Source organism: Anabrus simplex, chromosome 3 (genome assembly GCF_040414725.1).
Source record: "Anabrus simplex isolate iqAnaSimp1 chromosome 3, ASM4041472v1, whole genome shotgun sequence".
NCBI lineage: Eukaryota > Metazoa > Arthropoda > Insecta > Orthoptera > Tettigoniidae > Anabrus > Anabrus simplex.
The window spans coordinates 38,857,625-38,873,607 of NC_090267.1; the positions used below are offsets into that span (position 1 = coordinate 38,857,625).

Sequence of the window (15,983 nt, forward strand, 5' to 3'; positions counted from 1 at the left end):
ACATAACACTGCAGTCACTTGGATCCTAGGGCAGTTCACAATTAAACTCACAGTACAACTACAAGCGGCTGCACACTTGGAGTTTGCGTACGCATAGACACAGTCTCCCAAGTTTGTACGCGGTTCATGGTTCGCTCACACATGGCAGTTTTTTCTCTGTACCATTGCTCAGCTGCACTATGGTCTCTTGTCTCTCTCTTGCACTCTTCGCATTCACCCTCAGTTCACAAATAGCACTAACAGCACTCCCAGTGCTTCACAGTGCTCATTCACAGCACTGTACTGTCTCAGTCGCGGGCAGAACTGAGCCCACACTGAAATATCTCGGGCTAGTCTGACCTGTCTTTTACAGGGAGGCCTGAGTAGAAGCCTCTGAGAATCTTTGGAAGTCAGATCCCCTGATACACCTTTTTTGTAATTTCATATACTGCCAGAAGGCACGTAGCAATGATGGTGGTGGTAGTAGATGGTCTGGCTAATGAGCGGGTGACTCATCTCTGACTGGTTGCCTGTAGCGGAGGGGAGGACAGGGCTGTATTAGGTGACATCTGTTGCAACTGGGGCCAGATTTAATCGTGCTTCCTAAGGCCTTCTGTACAAAATGGCAGAACGCGCCGCAATGTCATTGTAACACTGTCTGTTTGATAGTGACAAAACAAACAAACAAACAAGTGATTTTGAAGGCCATAAACTGCTGAGGTGACTGCTGCCCAGCCAGATGTTGCCTTTTGTATCAGACAGCTCCACACTTGGTCTCACGAGGCCGAGCGAACCTCATTCCAGACCTCAGTTAGGACGAGCTGGGTATGAAATTCAAGGCCTCTGAATAAGAGGCAGTCGAACTACCCCCTATACCATGGGGCGGGCGGGTAGTAACAGAAAAGAGAAAATATTCCTAGATATTCACCCAAGGAAATAGTCCATTGAAGAGTTGTTAGCCAGGTCAAGTGGCTCAAATGGCTGAGTACTGGCTTTCTGAGCCCAGATAGCAGATTTAACCTTGGCTCAGTCCAGTGGTTCTCGAAGGTGCTCAGATATGCCATTGTCATGGTGGTTGATTTACAGGCACTTACAGAACTCTTGCAGGACAAAACTTTGCACTCCTTAGCACCTCCAAAAACCGTGAGAATAGTTAATTGTACCTAAAACCAATAATGTTCTTTCATAACCCTTATCCAGTCAGCTGATGGGTTTGACAGTGAATCATTGGCCTTTATCCACTGCTTTGCACCTCCCTGGAGATACAAGAGACTCATGTCACTCCTTAGCTCTTTGTCCTTATCCATTTAGGCTGTTATTACAATTGGATCGCCACACTCAAAGGCATTTGATACTTAACTGATAGGTTTCAATGATGCTGCCGTTAACGTGGAGAACAGATCCTGCCTGCTAGATTTCAGTGGCATTTCCTCTGCTGAGAAACTAGCATCCAACTAAAGGGACTCCTCCACCCTTAGCCGTTGGCCTCTTTAGAGAGTTGAGTTAATTATTGCCACCAAGCACTTTCTGTTGAGTCACTGTTTCATCATACAGCAGGTAACCCTGACCAGACATACAAAATCAATAACATTATTTATTATTATATTATTGTTCCGGGGATTCTGTGGAACGCAGTAGTGTAATAAGGTGTGGGCATGAATGGATGGATAGAGAAATGATCAAAGTAAAATTTAAAAGTGTAAAATTTGAAATTTTATTTATTTCCTGTTTTTTGTTTCTTTACAGATTTTAAACTTTGTTAAACAAATAACAGTTGGATAATCAGAAGGGGAGCTATTCAGCTCTTATACAAAGTTATTAAAATCAGGTGCAATAGACATAAAAAAATTTAAGAGATGAGTTAAGTAGCTCAAACGTTACACTATTATTAAGAGCACTACTGCTTCGATCAATTACAAGTCAGAAGACTGGGCTCCAAATTTTACAGCATTAGAAAGAGTGTCTTTCCCCCCACACACTTAATAAGGGACTACTCTCCAAAATTGACAAGATTAAAGCCTCTCCAAGGCACAACAAACAGTAGACACTGTCTTATCCACTCAACAGTCTAAGATACATTTAAATAGGAAATTGAATAAGAGTAGGTAACTTTAATAGGGGTGGTAAGTACCCATTCTACATGGCCTTTGTGAAAAAGAAAAGGCTAAAGTTATTGGGCAAAAATCAAAATGTTAGGAGGCGAACACTTGCACTCGTTTGAAACTCATTTCAAAATACTAAAAACCCTATGTGGGCGTATGGCCCACTGTTACAGAGGCTATGCCTATACTACGGAGGTAACGAGATGGAGAGAAAGTTTTAAATTGCAAAAGGAAAATGTTAAAGTTTACAAAATCATAGTCATCTCAATACCAAGTTGAAGGGGAATGCAAGAGGGTTCACACTCTTTATTTCCTAAGTTAGACTCAGGTCTTTAGACCTGACTGAAAATTTACATTGGAAGATTGCATAAAGAAACGATTTTTAAAACCTTCCCCTCGTTAGCTTTCTGAGACTATTGCATGATTAAAAGATTCTGCCATTACCTTGAGCTGGTTGGCCTTCCAAAGATGGACGAGGCAAGCCCCCTGCCTCCTCTATGAACAGACTCTAAAGCTCTTGACTTGAGCGATCGAAAGACAACATGGCCCAAAAGGTCCCAGCTTTCATAGCGGAGAGGAAGGTTCCAGAATTCTCTGGGCTGAAGCCCTGTCCACTCCCAAAGTTTCCATTGGTTGGTTTGATAAATATAAAAAAATCCTGACTGGCTAAAATTTTAAGCAGGCAGGAAGGGATAGAAGTGCTGGTAACCTAAGAATCCAAACAACAGTCTACAAACAATTCAGTTTTGGAAAACCTATGAAAACAAAATTTCTCTTGAAATTTAATTGCACCATCCTGTCACCAGAGGGAGCAGATAAATTGGCAGTAGAGTCATCTGGAGATAAAGTTCAAAACTTCTTCGGAAATGAGTTTCACTGTTCATATAACCGATGGCCTTCTAAAAGGCGCTTAGTTTGATTGTACGGGGTTGGTGTACCTCCGATACAATCATCATCATACTATTGCTGAAAAAAAGATGATAGGAAGAAATGTATGAACTACAGACGTGTAACTGTACTGTCACATGGCCTCAAAACTTACGAATCCATTCTTGAGAGCAGGATTAGAAAATACATTGAACCTACACTTGAGGAGAAACAGCATGGATTTAGACCTCATATATCAACTATAAACCTCATTTTGCCATCAGAATGCTCTATGAGAAGTATTGGGAAAAAGGTAAAAAACCACTTATAACCATTTTTCTGGACATTGAGAAAGCATATGACCATGTATCATGCAGGCATATAAGGGAATGTTTGAGACATAAGAAAGTGCACGATGACATCATAGCACGAACACAACAAACGATGAAACCCAGAGTTGTGTCCAGATCCAGGATGGAAAATCATATTGGTTCGAAACAAAAAGTGGAGTCCAGCAAGGAAGTTGTCTTTCACCGTTCCTCTTCATAATCATAATGGATGAAGTTTTAAAAGCAGTTAAGAGAAAGGATCCAACAACTAATGCGCTGGGGTAAGACAGAAGCAGAAGTACAAGCTAGACTAAATCTTTGGCATGAAGCTTTTATAACCTTAGCTCTTAAAATCAGCAAAACCAAGACCGTTTGCTTGGTGAATAGAAACTCTCCAACTGTTCATCTAAGAATTGGAGATGAGGAGATGGATATTGTAGACAACTTCCAGTACTTAGGTAGTTTTCTGTCCTCAGACAATACCATACATCAAGAGATTAGCAACAGAATAGAGAAAGCTTCCACATTCTATCACGCTGTATGTCAGATACTTTGGGATGAAACATTTCCATTAATTTCCAAGATCAGCTTTGTACAAAATATATCTGGTACCTATATTGACGTATGGTCTGGAAGCAGCAGCACGTACTGGATCAACACTTCAGGCAACAGAAATGAAGTTCCTCCATCCTTGTCTACAAACAAGAAAAATAGATAAAATAAGGAATGTGGATATCCGACAACAGCTTGGATTGGAAAGAAGCTTGCTGAAGAGCCTCAAAGTGAAGAGACTGCAAAAGTATGCTTACATGAAAAGAATAGATCCCCATAGGACTCTTCGAGCATACTTTGACTGCAGTGTTCCTGGAAAGAGACCAAGAGGAACACCTCGTGATGTTTGGGAGAAGCATATTTTCAAGGATCTTGAAATCAGAGATGTAAACTGGCGTTGCAAATATGAACATGATCTGTGGTTGGACAGGACAAACTGAAGGAGGCTCGTACACAACCGCACTCTGCTTGCTGTAGTGAAGAAATGATGATGATGATGATGATGATGATGATGATGATGATGATGATGATGATGATGATGATGATGATGATGATGATGATTATTGATGTTGTCATTGTTGTTGTAACATATGGCTTTATTGGGAAGTAACATCAATACAAAATTGATATCTCTAGAGAACAGTAATATACAAATAACATTAACAAAGTACAGATGAATTATGATTATTATTGTACTGGGTGGTACACCTCAACCCCGCACATTTAAAAGGAGCACCTTAAGAAACACTACCTATTGAACAAAACCGCTAATGCATAAAGTTGGGACATTGATCAGAAGATGTCATTACTGAATAACTGAGTAATATGTTATTTTAAAGTTTCCTAAACTGACTGGATTCATTTGTTTTGTTTTGGTGTACTTCAAGAAGTTTGAACTCTTTTTCATAGATATCTCCATAAAAACTGAGGTCATGCACTCTGGTGCAAGGTGGAATAATTAATGATTTGAAGAAGTTTTGTGTTCATAGGTTTCCACAACTAAATTGACTTTCATTTATTTTAGTACTTCAAGGTGTGCAACACTTCCTTCTCTTTCCGCCAGGTTTTGAGTCTGGCCAATCACAAATTTTTTATAATTATTTTTCTGCCAATTAAAGGTGTCTTGTAGGTTTTTGGTTTATCCAATAAAGTGAGGGGGTATGTCCGGATTTAGTCCAGAGCCTTCTCGAACCCTCCCCTCGGCTATATAAGCTGTGGCTTTTCCTAGTTACCTTGTCTTATTGATCGTCGGATTTCTGAGTGTGTGTGTGTTAAGACAGGAGGCGGGGTACCTCATTCTTCGACAGGCAGAACATCAGCCCAGGTAATGGCCACCAGTTTTATATCTCTGTAGATATCTCCGCAGACTTACCCGAGGGGAAGGTTCTAATTTCTAACTATGCAACCATCCGTTTCCTAAGACTGTAAACTACTTCTTCTCATGTAAAATTTCATAAAGACTTAAACTGTAAATCGGGGATAGGGAGTGCATTACCCTCTCTAGTTCCCCTTCAATTTATCTTGAGGTGACTATGATTTTGTAAATTACCAAGTAACTTGTTCTTCTAGTCACCTCAGTAGTGTGGGATTAGCCTCTGCATCATCGGGCCACAAGCCCAAGTAGGGTTTTAAAAACTTAGTTTTCAAGGAGCGCAAGTGTACGCCTCCATACATTTTGAGTTTGGGCCAGTAATATTAACCTGTTCTTTCTTTTCATGAAGGCCCTGTAGCATGGGTACTAGATACGCCTGTGTAAAACACATGGTATTGTAAATGGTAGGTTGTGTCGAGAGAGGCCAGAGATTGTAGGTATTGTGTAAGGTTGCCTTAAGTAGGCTGTAAGAAATTGGGAGCCAGTCTCCTTTCTTGAATTCGGAGAACATGTAAGCTCTTTTTGGGTATTTATTGTAATATTGAGTGGTGACTTTGGAAGGCTGTAAATTGTAACGGTTGGAGCAAAGTGCTCTGGAATTTCGTGTCTCGGGAGATATCTCTCCTTGTCTAATTAAACGCTACTTTGGCAACACTTTAAATTTGTAAATTTCGAGCTTGAAGCCCAAAACTGTTAAATTCCCTATTCTGGGGTTTTCTATTATTGTCTCAAAATTGTCATTGTACCTGATACATTGTTTTTTTTTTTTTTTTTTTTTTCACTAAGTGAAGAATTTTGTTAAGTTTGGGATCTGAAAAGAAATATAACCTTTATTTTGAAATTTTTAATTAATCGTTGACTTTCGTATATAGACCCATTCAGCCCGCACCTTCTTTCACCTCTCTCTGTTCCACAGAAACCCTGTAACAATTATTATTAATTATTATTATTCATAGTAGTAAGCTCATGTTTTCAAAACTGTAAATATTTCATGTATGCAGATGATAAACTAATTGTATCAGTACACAAAAACCCAAAAGTGGCAGAAAAGCATTTACAATTGGAGTACAACTACTTTCAAGAATGGTGACATGATAAGGGTCAAAAACAAAAGCCTTGTACATTACTACCCCAAAAATGCAGAGAGAAAACATTAAAATAACAGGCCATTCAGTTCAGTGCATTGATGATGGTGAACAAAAATCATGCAATTGTGACTATGTAATAGAGGAAGTTGATAACATGAAATACAGTATTTAGGTATAATAATAGATAGATATTTTTCATGGAAGCAACATATTAATAAGTTGTGTGAAAGACTGAGGCTAAGCTTGTTCAAAATGCAAATGGTTAAGTAAATAGGCCTAATACCTACCTCATGACAGCTTAAAAATGGTTTATCATTCACTTGTTCAGTCACTTATATCATATGGTATAAATGTGTGGGGATCAGCTTCTGTTACAGACGTAAACATGGTACAAATGTTACAAAATCGTATTGTCAAAGCATTCTTTTGGTATGAAAACAGAGGAATACTTAGCTTAAGTTAGGGTATGTTAACAGGGATGTACCAGAAGGAAAGGTTCTTGAGAGTTAAACAACTTTATATGTACAACATAATTAAAGAAAATTACTGGAAGCCACAACATAGAATTGTAAACGAACATACACCTGGAACAAGACTGAGGCATATAAGTTATTTTCAGGTCATGAGGTACTACAAAAAATATGGATCCAGAACACTGGAAGTTGTAATTCCTAAATCTTTGAACAAGTTGCCCTCAGAATTAACACACTTAAAAACCAAATATCAACTAAAAAACATGTGAAACTATGGATCATCTATATATATAAAATAGCTTGTCCTGACTGACTGACTGACTGACTGACTGACTGACTGACTGACTGACTGACTTACTGACTGACTGACTGACTGATTCATCATCGCCGAGCCAAAACTACTGGACATAATGAAATGAAATTTTGTGGATACATTCATATTAAGATGTAGGTGCTCGCTAAGAGAGGATTTTTGGATATTCCGTCGCTAAGGGGGTGAAAAGGGGGGTGAAATTTTAAAATGAGTGAATCTATATCTCAAAATTTTAAAAGTTTACAAATGTAAAAATTGGTATTTAGAATCTTCTTTAAAAATAAGGAAATACGTATTTTTTTTTGTTTTCAGAAAATCCCAATAGAAGGGGTGAAAAAGGGTGAAAACATGGGTTGAATGCTTTAAATCAGGATACCGGTACTTATATCTCAGAAACTGAAGGTATTACAGACCTGAAAATTGGTACTTTTGATCTCTTTTTAAAATAAAGAAACACATATTTTTTTGTTTTCGGAAAATCCAATTAATGGGAGTGTAAAAGGGGGGGTGAATTTTTAAAATCAGTGTATCTATATCTCAAAACTTTGAAAGTTTACAGATGTAAAAATTGATATTTAGGATCTTCATTAAAAATAAAGAAACACGTATTTTTTTGTTTTTGGAAAATCCCAATAGGAGGGGTGTAAAAGGGTGAATAATGGTTTGAATGCCTTTAATGAGGATACATATATCTCAGAAACTGAAGATATTACAGAACTGAACATTTGTATATGGGATCTCCTTTAAAAATAAAGAAACACATATTTTTTTGTTTTTTGAAAATCCAAGTAATGGCGGTTAAACAGGAGTGACATATTTGGGTGAATTTTTTGAAAGACAGTATCTGCAGAATATCTTAGAAACGTAGAATGTTACAGACGTAAAAAGTGATATTTGGAATCTCCTGTAAATGTAAAGAAACATAGGCGATTTGTTTTTGGAAACTCCTCTTAAGGGGAACTAAAAAGAGGGTTAAATTTTTAAATGAGAATTTATACAGTATATCTCAAGAAACTTAACATGTGACAGAAGTGAAAAATGGTATTTTTATCTCTATAAAAATAAAGAAACGTGTATTTTTAGTTTTCGGATATGGCACTTGGGTGGAGGGGGGGGGGGGGGGGAAGTGACTGAAAATGGTCTTGAATTCTTTTAATTAGGCTACTGTTATCTCAAAAATGAAGATGTTACAGACGTGAAATTTGATAACTGGAATCTGCTTTAATAGTAAAGAAGCACGAATCCTCGGAAAATCCAATGAATGGGGAGGGGTGAAAGAATTGAAAAAATTAATTGACTTAATTGTATGAGAATACTTACATCTAATAAAAACTAAAGTTGTTAGGGCCTACAGACGTGAAAATTGGTATTTGGATCTCCTTTAAAGACAAAGAAAAGCCGTTTTGTGGAGGGAATCATCTTGGGAGGCGTGAGTGAAAAGGAGTTGAATTCCTCTCATGAGGACACATAAATCAAAAACTGAAGAAGTTACAGTCGTGATAATTGGTATTTAGAAGATCCTTTACTATTAAAGAAACAAGTATTTTTTGCCGGAAAATTCACTTGAGGGGGGGGGGGGGGGAGGAGAAGTGTGAAAGTGAAAAAAAGTGAATTATTTTAATCTGAATGTAATAGATGTAAACAATGGTGTTTGGAATCTCATTTAATCATAAAGAAACACGCCTTCTTTTAGTTTTTCTTTGGGGGGGGGGGGGTAAATAAACTTAACAGCGGTGGGGTGTAAAAGGAGTTGAGACCAATTGATTTTACTGTTCATAATGTATTTATAAGGAACCTCCGTTGATCAGGCGGCAGCGCGGCGGCCTCTCACAGCTGGGTTCCGTGGTTCAAATCCTGGTCTCTCCATGTGACATTCATGCTGGACAAAACGGAGGTGGGACAGGTTTTTCTCCGGATACTCCGGTTTTCCCTGTCATCATTCATTCCAGCAACACTGTCCAATATAATTTCATTTCATTTTTCATCCATTAATCATTGCCTCAGAGGAGTGCGGCAGGTTTCGGCTGCCGGCACAATTCCCATTGTCGCCGCCAGATGGGGGCTTTATTCATTCCATTCCTGACCCTGTCGAATGACTGGAAACAGGCTGTAGATTTTTGATGTACTTATTCTGATCATAAACCGATCATTTTTAATATTTCCTGGGTTCGTTTTCAAGAGCCACCTTTCCCTTCGGAGAACGTTCTTAGTTTACAGTACCTTCTCCTGGCATATAAATAAAAATTTAAACACATTTGAAATAAACGATAGGAATGAGATTGACCGTCCAGTTTTTTACCTCTATAACAAGGTCAATAATGCACGGAAGTATGTCATTCATATGGCCAGAAATCCCCCACACTTGCCTACGCGCGACAATGGTGCTGGTCACATTCTCAACAATGACAATGGCAGCAGATGTAATTTACCACCAAGTAGCGGTCTTGCATCTTGCTGTTGGGTCCAGAACATCTATAATAATAATAATAATAATAATAATAATAATAATAATAATAATAATAATAATAATAATAATAATAATAATAACCTCCTCTGCGAACCATGTGACCTTGCCGCGGTGGGGAGGCTTGCGTGTCCCAATGATGCAGATAGCCGAGCCGCAGGTGCAACCATATCGGATGGGTATCTGTTGAGTGACCAGACTAACGAATGGTTCATCGAAAGGGGGGTAGCAGCCTTTCGGTTGTTGCTAGGGCGGCAGTCTAGATGATTGACTGATACGGCCTTGTAATAATACTCACCATGGCTTAGCTGTGTTGATACTGCTACACGGCTGAAAGCAACGGGAAACTACAGCCGTAACCGCCTCCCGAGGACATGCAGCTCTCTCTGTATGAAAGATGTACTGATGATGGCTTCCTCCCGGGTAAAATATTCCGGAGGTAAACTAGTCCCCCATTCGGATCTCCGGGTGGGGACTACACGAGAGGGGGCGATCATCAGGAAGATGGATACTGACATTCTGCGAGTCGGAGCGTGGAATGTTAGGAGTTTGAATCGTTGTGGTAGGTTAGAGAATCTGAAAAGGGAGATGGATAGGCTAAAGTTAGATGTAGTTGGTATAAGTGAAGTACGTTGGCAGGAAGAACAGGATTTTTGGTCAGGCGACTACCGAATTATCAACACGAAATCAAACAGGGGTAATGCAGGAGTTGGTTTAATAATGAATAAGAAAATAGGGCAGCGGATAAGCTACTACGACCAGCATAGTGAAAGAATTATTGTCGCCAAGATAGACACCAAACCAATGCCCACCACAATAGTGCAGGTCTATATGCCTACTAGTTCAGCGGATGATGAAGAAATTGAAAGAATATATGAGGAGATAGAAGATTTAATACAATATGTCAAAGGTGACGAGAATCTAATTGTGATGGGAGACTGGAACGCAGTGGTAGGCCAAGGAAGAGAAGGTAGCACAGTAGGAGAATTTGGATTGGGACAAAGGAACGAAAGAGGAAGTCGGCTGGTTGAATTCTGCACTGACCATAATTTAGTCCTCGCCAATACTTGGTTCAAACACCACAAACGACGGCTGTATACGTGGACGAGACCTGGAGACACTGGAAGGTATCAAATAGACTTCATTATGATTAGGCAGAGATTCAGAAACCAGGTGTTGGATTGCAAAACTTTCCCAGGAGCAGACGTGGACTCTGACCACAACTTGTTGGTCATGAAATGCCATCTGAAGTTGAAGAAATTGAAGAAAGGAAAGAATGCAAAAAGATGGGATCTAGACAAGTTGAAAGAAAAGAGTGTGATGGATCGTTTCAAGGAACATGTTGCACAAGGACTAAATGAAAAGGCCGAAAGAAACACAGTAGAGGAAGAGTGGAGAGTCATGAAAAATGAAGTCAGTAGGGCTGCTGAAGAAATGTTAGGAAGGAAGAAAAGATCAACTAAGAATCAGTGGATAACTCAGGAGATACTAGACCTGATTGATGAACGACGAAAATACAAGAATGCTAGAAATGAAGAGGGCAGAAAAGAATACAGGCGATTAAAGAATGAAGTGGATAGAAAGTGCAAGGTAGCTAAGGAAGAATGGCTGAAGGAGAAGTGCAAGGATGTCGAAGGCTGTATGGTCCTGGGAAAGGTAGATGCTGCATACAGGAAAATCAAGGAAACCTTTGGAGAAAGGAAATCTAGGTGCATGAATATTAAGAGCTCAGATGGAAAGCCACTTCTAGGGAAAGAAGACAAAGCAGAAAGATGGCAGGAGCATATCCAACAGTTGTATCAAGGTAACGATGTAGATAATTTCGTTCTGGAACATGAAGAGGCTGTTGATGCTGATGAAATGGGAGACCCAATTTTGAGGTCAGAGTTTGACAGAGCTGTGAGTGACTTAAATAGGAACAAGGCACCTGGAATTGATGATATTCCCTCTGAATTACTGACTGCCTTAGGAGAAACCAGCATGGTAAGGTTATTTCATTTAGTGTGCAAGATGTATGAGACAGGAGAAGTCCCATCCGATTTTCGGCAGAATGTTGTTATACCTATTCCCAAGAAAGCCGGTGCTGACAGGTGTGAAAACTACCGCACTATTAGTTTAGTATCTCATGCCTGCAAAATTTTAACACGTATTATTTACAGAAGAATGTAAAAACAAGTTGAAGCTGAGTTGGGGGAAGATCAATTTGGCTTCAGAAGAAATGTAGGAACACGTGAAGCAATCCTGACTTTACGTCTGATCTTAGAGGATCGAATCAAGAAGGACAAGCCCACGTACATTGCATTCGTAGATCTAGAAAAGGCATTCGATAATGTTGATTGGACCAGGCTATTTATGATTCTGAAGATGATAGGGATCAGATACCGAGAACGAAGAATTATCTACAACCTGTATAAAAATCAGTCTGCAGTGATAAGAATCGAGGGCTTTGAAAAAGAAGCAGCAATCCAGAAAGGAGTGAGGCAAGGCTGCAGTTTGTCCCCTCTCCTTTTCAATGTTTACATAGAACAGGCAGTAAAGGAAATCAAAGAGAAATTTGGAAAGGGAATCACAGTCCAAGGAGAGGAAATCAAAACCTTGAGATTTGCCGATGATATTGTTATTTTATCTGAGACTGCAGAAGAACTCGAGAAGTTGCTGAATGGTATGGATGAAGTCTTAGGTAAGGATTACAAGATGAAAATAAATAAGTCCAAAACAAAAGTAATGGAGTGCAGTCGAACGAAGGCAGGTGATATAGGAAATATTATATTAGGAAACGAAGTCTTAAAGGAAGTAGATGAATATTGTTACTTGGGTAGTAAAATAACCAACGATGGCAGAAGTAAGGAGGACATAAAATGCAGACTAGCACAAGCAAGGAAGAGCTTTCTTAAGAAAAGAAATTTGCTCACTTCAAACATTGATATCGGAATTAGAAATATGTTTTTGAAGACTTTTGTGTGGAGCGTGGCATTGTATGGAAGTGAAACATGGACGATAACTAGCTCAGAAAGAAAGAGAATAGAAGCTTTTGAAATGTGGTGTTATAGAAGAATGCTGAAGGTGAGATGGATAGATCGAATCACGAATGAAGAGATACTGAATCGAATTGGTGAGAGGAGATCGATTTGGCTAAATTTGACGAGAAGAAGAGATAGAATGATAGGACACATCTTAAGACACCCAGGACTTGTTCAGTTGGTTTTTGAAGGAAGTGTAGGTAGCAAGAACGGTAGGGGTAGACCAAGGTATGAATATGACAAACAGATTAGAGCAGATGTAGGATGCAATAGTTACGTAGAAATGAAAAGGTTAGCACAGGATAGGGTGGCATGGAGAGCTGCATCAAACCAGTCTATGGACTGATGACTCAAACAACACAATAATAATAATGTTCTGGACCGTCGTCAAATGTGCGGACCGCGCTGGAAACGGGTCCTGGACGGGTAATGACTAAGAATGCAGTCCGGCTGCGGGTTCAGAACCGCCAAGGCACCCAAGACGACACCACGCCGGATCTCCTGAAGGATTTCATCCATATTAAAAATGCTTATAGGAAAAGATGGCAAAGATTTAGGGGCGCAACTGACCGGGTGGAATACCTGGACCTAGCCCGGGAAGTACGAAATCGATTGCTGGAAAGAAAGATTGAAAAATGGAGGGAGACTTGCCATAATCTTGAGTCAGATCGCGAATTTTGGCGGATTCTGGCCGAAAACGAGTCAGATCGCGAATTTCGGCGGATTATATATCTAAAACAATAAGCATTCAATTATAAATTTCAATATAATACCGTAGCGAAGCACGGGTACCTTGCTAGTAGATAATAAAATTACAATTTAAATATTTGTTCATGAATGAAAAATGTACCAAAGACTTATTTATTTTGAATCATACTTGCAGGGATTAAGAAAAACTCACACCACAGGACAAAATTACAATGCTAACGTAAATATTCAAACCTTATTAATGTTGTAAACAGTAAGGATTGCAACATTGTATACAAATGTGAAACAACTACACCGGCAGATAAGCACATTAAGTGCTTTGCAGGTGTAAATAATTGCAAAGATAATGCATAATATCCTACTGCATATTTGCAAATGTATTTTAGATAAGTTATAAATAAATAAATAAATAAATAAATAAATAAATAAATAAATAAATAAATAAATAAAATTATTATTATTATTATTATTATTATTATTATTATTATTATTATTATTATTATTATTATTATTATTATTATTATTATCGTCATCAACACACCAACACAATATCATCTTCTCCAAGCGGTGTGCTCAATATGGAATTGCCTGCACTGCCCAGGTATATATGTCCAGGTAAATATAGACTGTATACATGGTAACTCCATGGCACAACAGCCCCGAAGGGCCATGGCCTACCAAGCGACCGGTTTTCAGCCCAAAGCCCTACATATTGCAAGGTATCATGTGGTCGGCACGATGAATCCTCTCAGCAATTATTCTTGGCTTTCTAGATTGGGGTTGCCAACTCGCTGTTGGATAGCACGTCAATTGTAATCACATAGGCTGAGTGGACCTCAAAGCAGCCCTGGGGTAAAAATTCCTGTCCTGGCTGGAAATTGAACCCGGGGCCTCCAGGTAAGAGGCAGGCATGCTACCCCTACACTGCGAGGCTGGCTCTTTGTTGTAATCTATTGTATATGTAGCCAATTTTAGTGCTTCTAAATAATAATAATAATAATAATAATAATAATAATAATAATAATAATAATAATAATAATAATAGTGCAAAGAATTTCAGATATTTTGGTAAAGTCATCCAGCAGAATGGATTAGAAGAGGAAGCAATCGATGTCAGAATGAGGAAGTTAGACCAGGCAAACCAAATGACAAAGAATATCTATAATAGAAAGTCTGAGTATAGGGGCCAAGTTTCGACACTATAACACAGTTGTAAAACCTGAGGGATTATATGCGTCTGAAACTTTGACCTTAAATAGTAAAGGTCAAGCTGACCAGCTGGAAAAAGGAGAGCTCAGGATACTAAGAAAAATCCTAGGTAATAGGCGGGTTGATGGACAGTGGTGAATGAGACCAAATGAGGATTTGTACAGCAGGACAGAACCTCTCACAGCATCAATTAAGAAGAGACAGCTATTATTTTACAGTCATCTCTTTAGGGTGACTGATGATCGACTAACAAAAAGAACATGGAATTTTATTCAATCTAAGGCAATAAGGCCGAGAAGGTTCCAGGAATGCGAAAAAGATCTGAGGCAGATTAGTATTTCAGACCAAGAAATTCATGACAGGAACACATTCAGAAGATTGGTGAACAATTATCAATGTTTCAAAATGGCATCAACTTCCAGAAGACGGAAAGGACCATTGTCTGAAGAGCATAAACAGGCATTCGTTGCTGGGCTCAGAAGATACTGGCAGGAAATCAAAGCCAGAACAAGACCTAGACACTAAAATGAAGTTGGTTGTTACCACGCAGTCCATAGAGGCTCAACTCGATGTATACAATAATAATAATAATAATAATAATAATAATAATAATAATAATAATAATAATACAATTATAACTATTCTGCACGGGATAGTGTAGCTGCACAGAAATTTATTCCTGATTGGTTATATTCACCCCTAACTTTGTATCTCAGACATTTTTCTAAGAATAGCATGGACAATAGACTGAATGCCCTGTTATTTGCTGATTATGTGCTGTTATAAGGAGAAACAGAAGCTGAAGTACAGTAAAAACTGACTGAATGGAACAATATGTTCAATAACTTTCAACTGGAGATGTTTAAAACACTGTAGAAATGACCATCAATAGGGAAGGAACAAACTGAGACCTCTTTTTGGAAGGAACCAAATTAGAATCAGTTTCTCACTTGAAGTACAATCTTGAAGGACAACACTGTCAAGCAGCAAATGCTAAGCTGACACAGAAAGCATAAAACTTACAATCAAGTCAGAAACCTACTCTGTGACTGCAGAGAACCTCAGAGAGCAAAAACTGTATACTACACCTACTTTGTACCAGTTCTTACATACGGTTTAGAGGTTGTACTCTAATAAACAATAACTATAGTAGAATTCAGGCAACAGAAATGAGATTCATTAGAACTATACTGTAAATCAAACTACTCGAAAGGACAAAATCAGGAATGAAGATAAGAAGATAACTGGCATTGTGGTCCCTATTGCCAGTGTAATAAAAAAGCATAGACTTTGGTGGTATGGGCACATTATGAGAATGACCTGCCAGAAAATATTTTGACCTTAATGTCTTAGGATAAAGCCAAGGAGAAGGTTGGAATTCAAGAGGAGGGAGGAAGATTTGGGACTGGAATAATTTAGCAAGGGAGATGTTCTTAATTTTCCAACTTACTTTAAATTGTTTAAAGAAAGATTAGTAAAACAATTGAAACAGAATCTGCCACCTGGA

At 38.6% G+C, this 15,983-nt stretch overlaps 1 protein-coding gene across 1 annotated transcript in view; it reads left to right on the forward strand.

The window, feature by feature from the left end:
* The window catches only part of rdgA (retinal degeneration A), a 570,411-nt gene that overhangs the window by 426,482 nt on the left and 127,946 nt on the right, over window positions 1-15,983 (forward strand). The gene's annotated exons all lie outside the window — the stretch shown is intronic.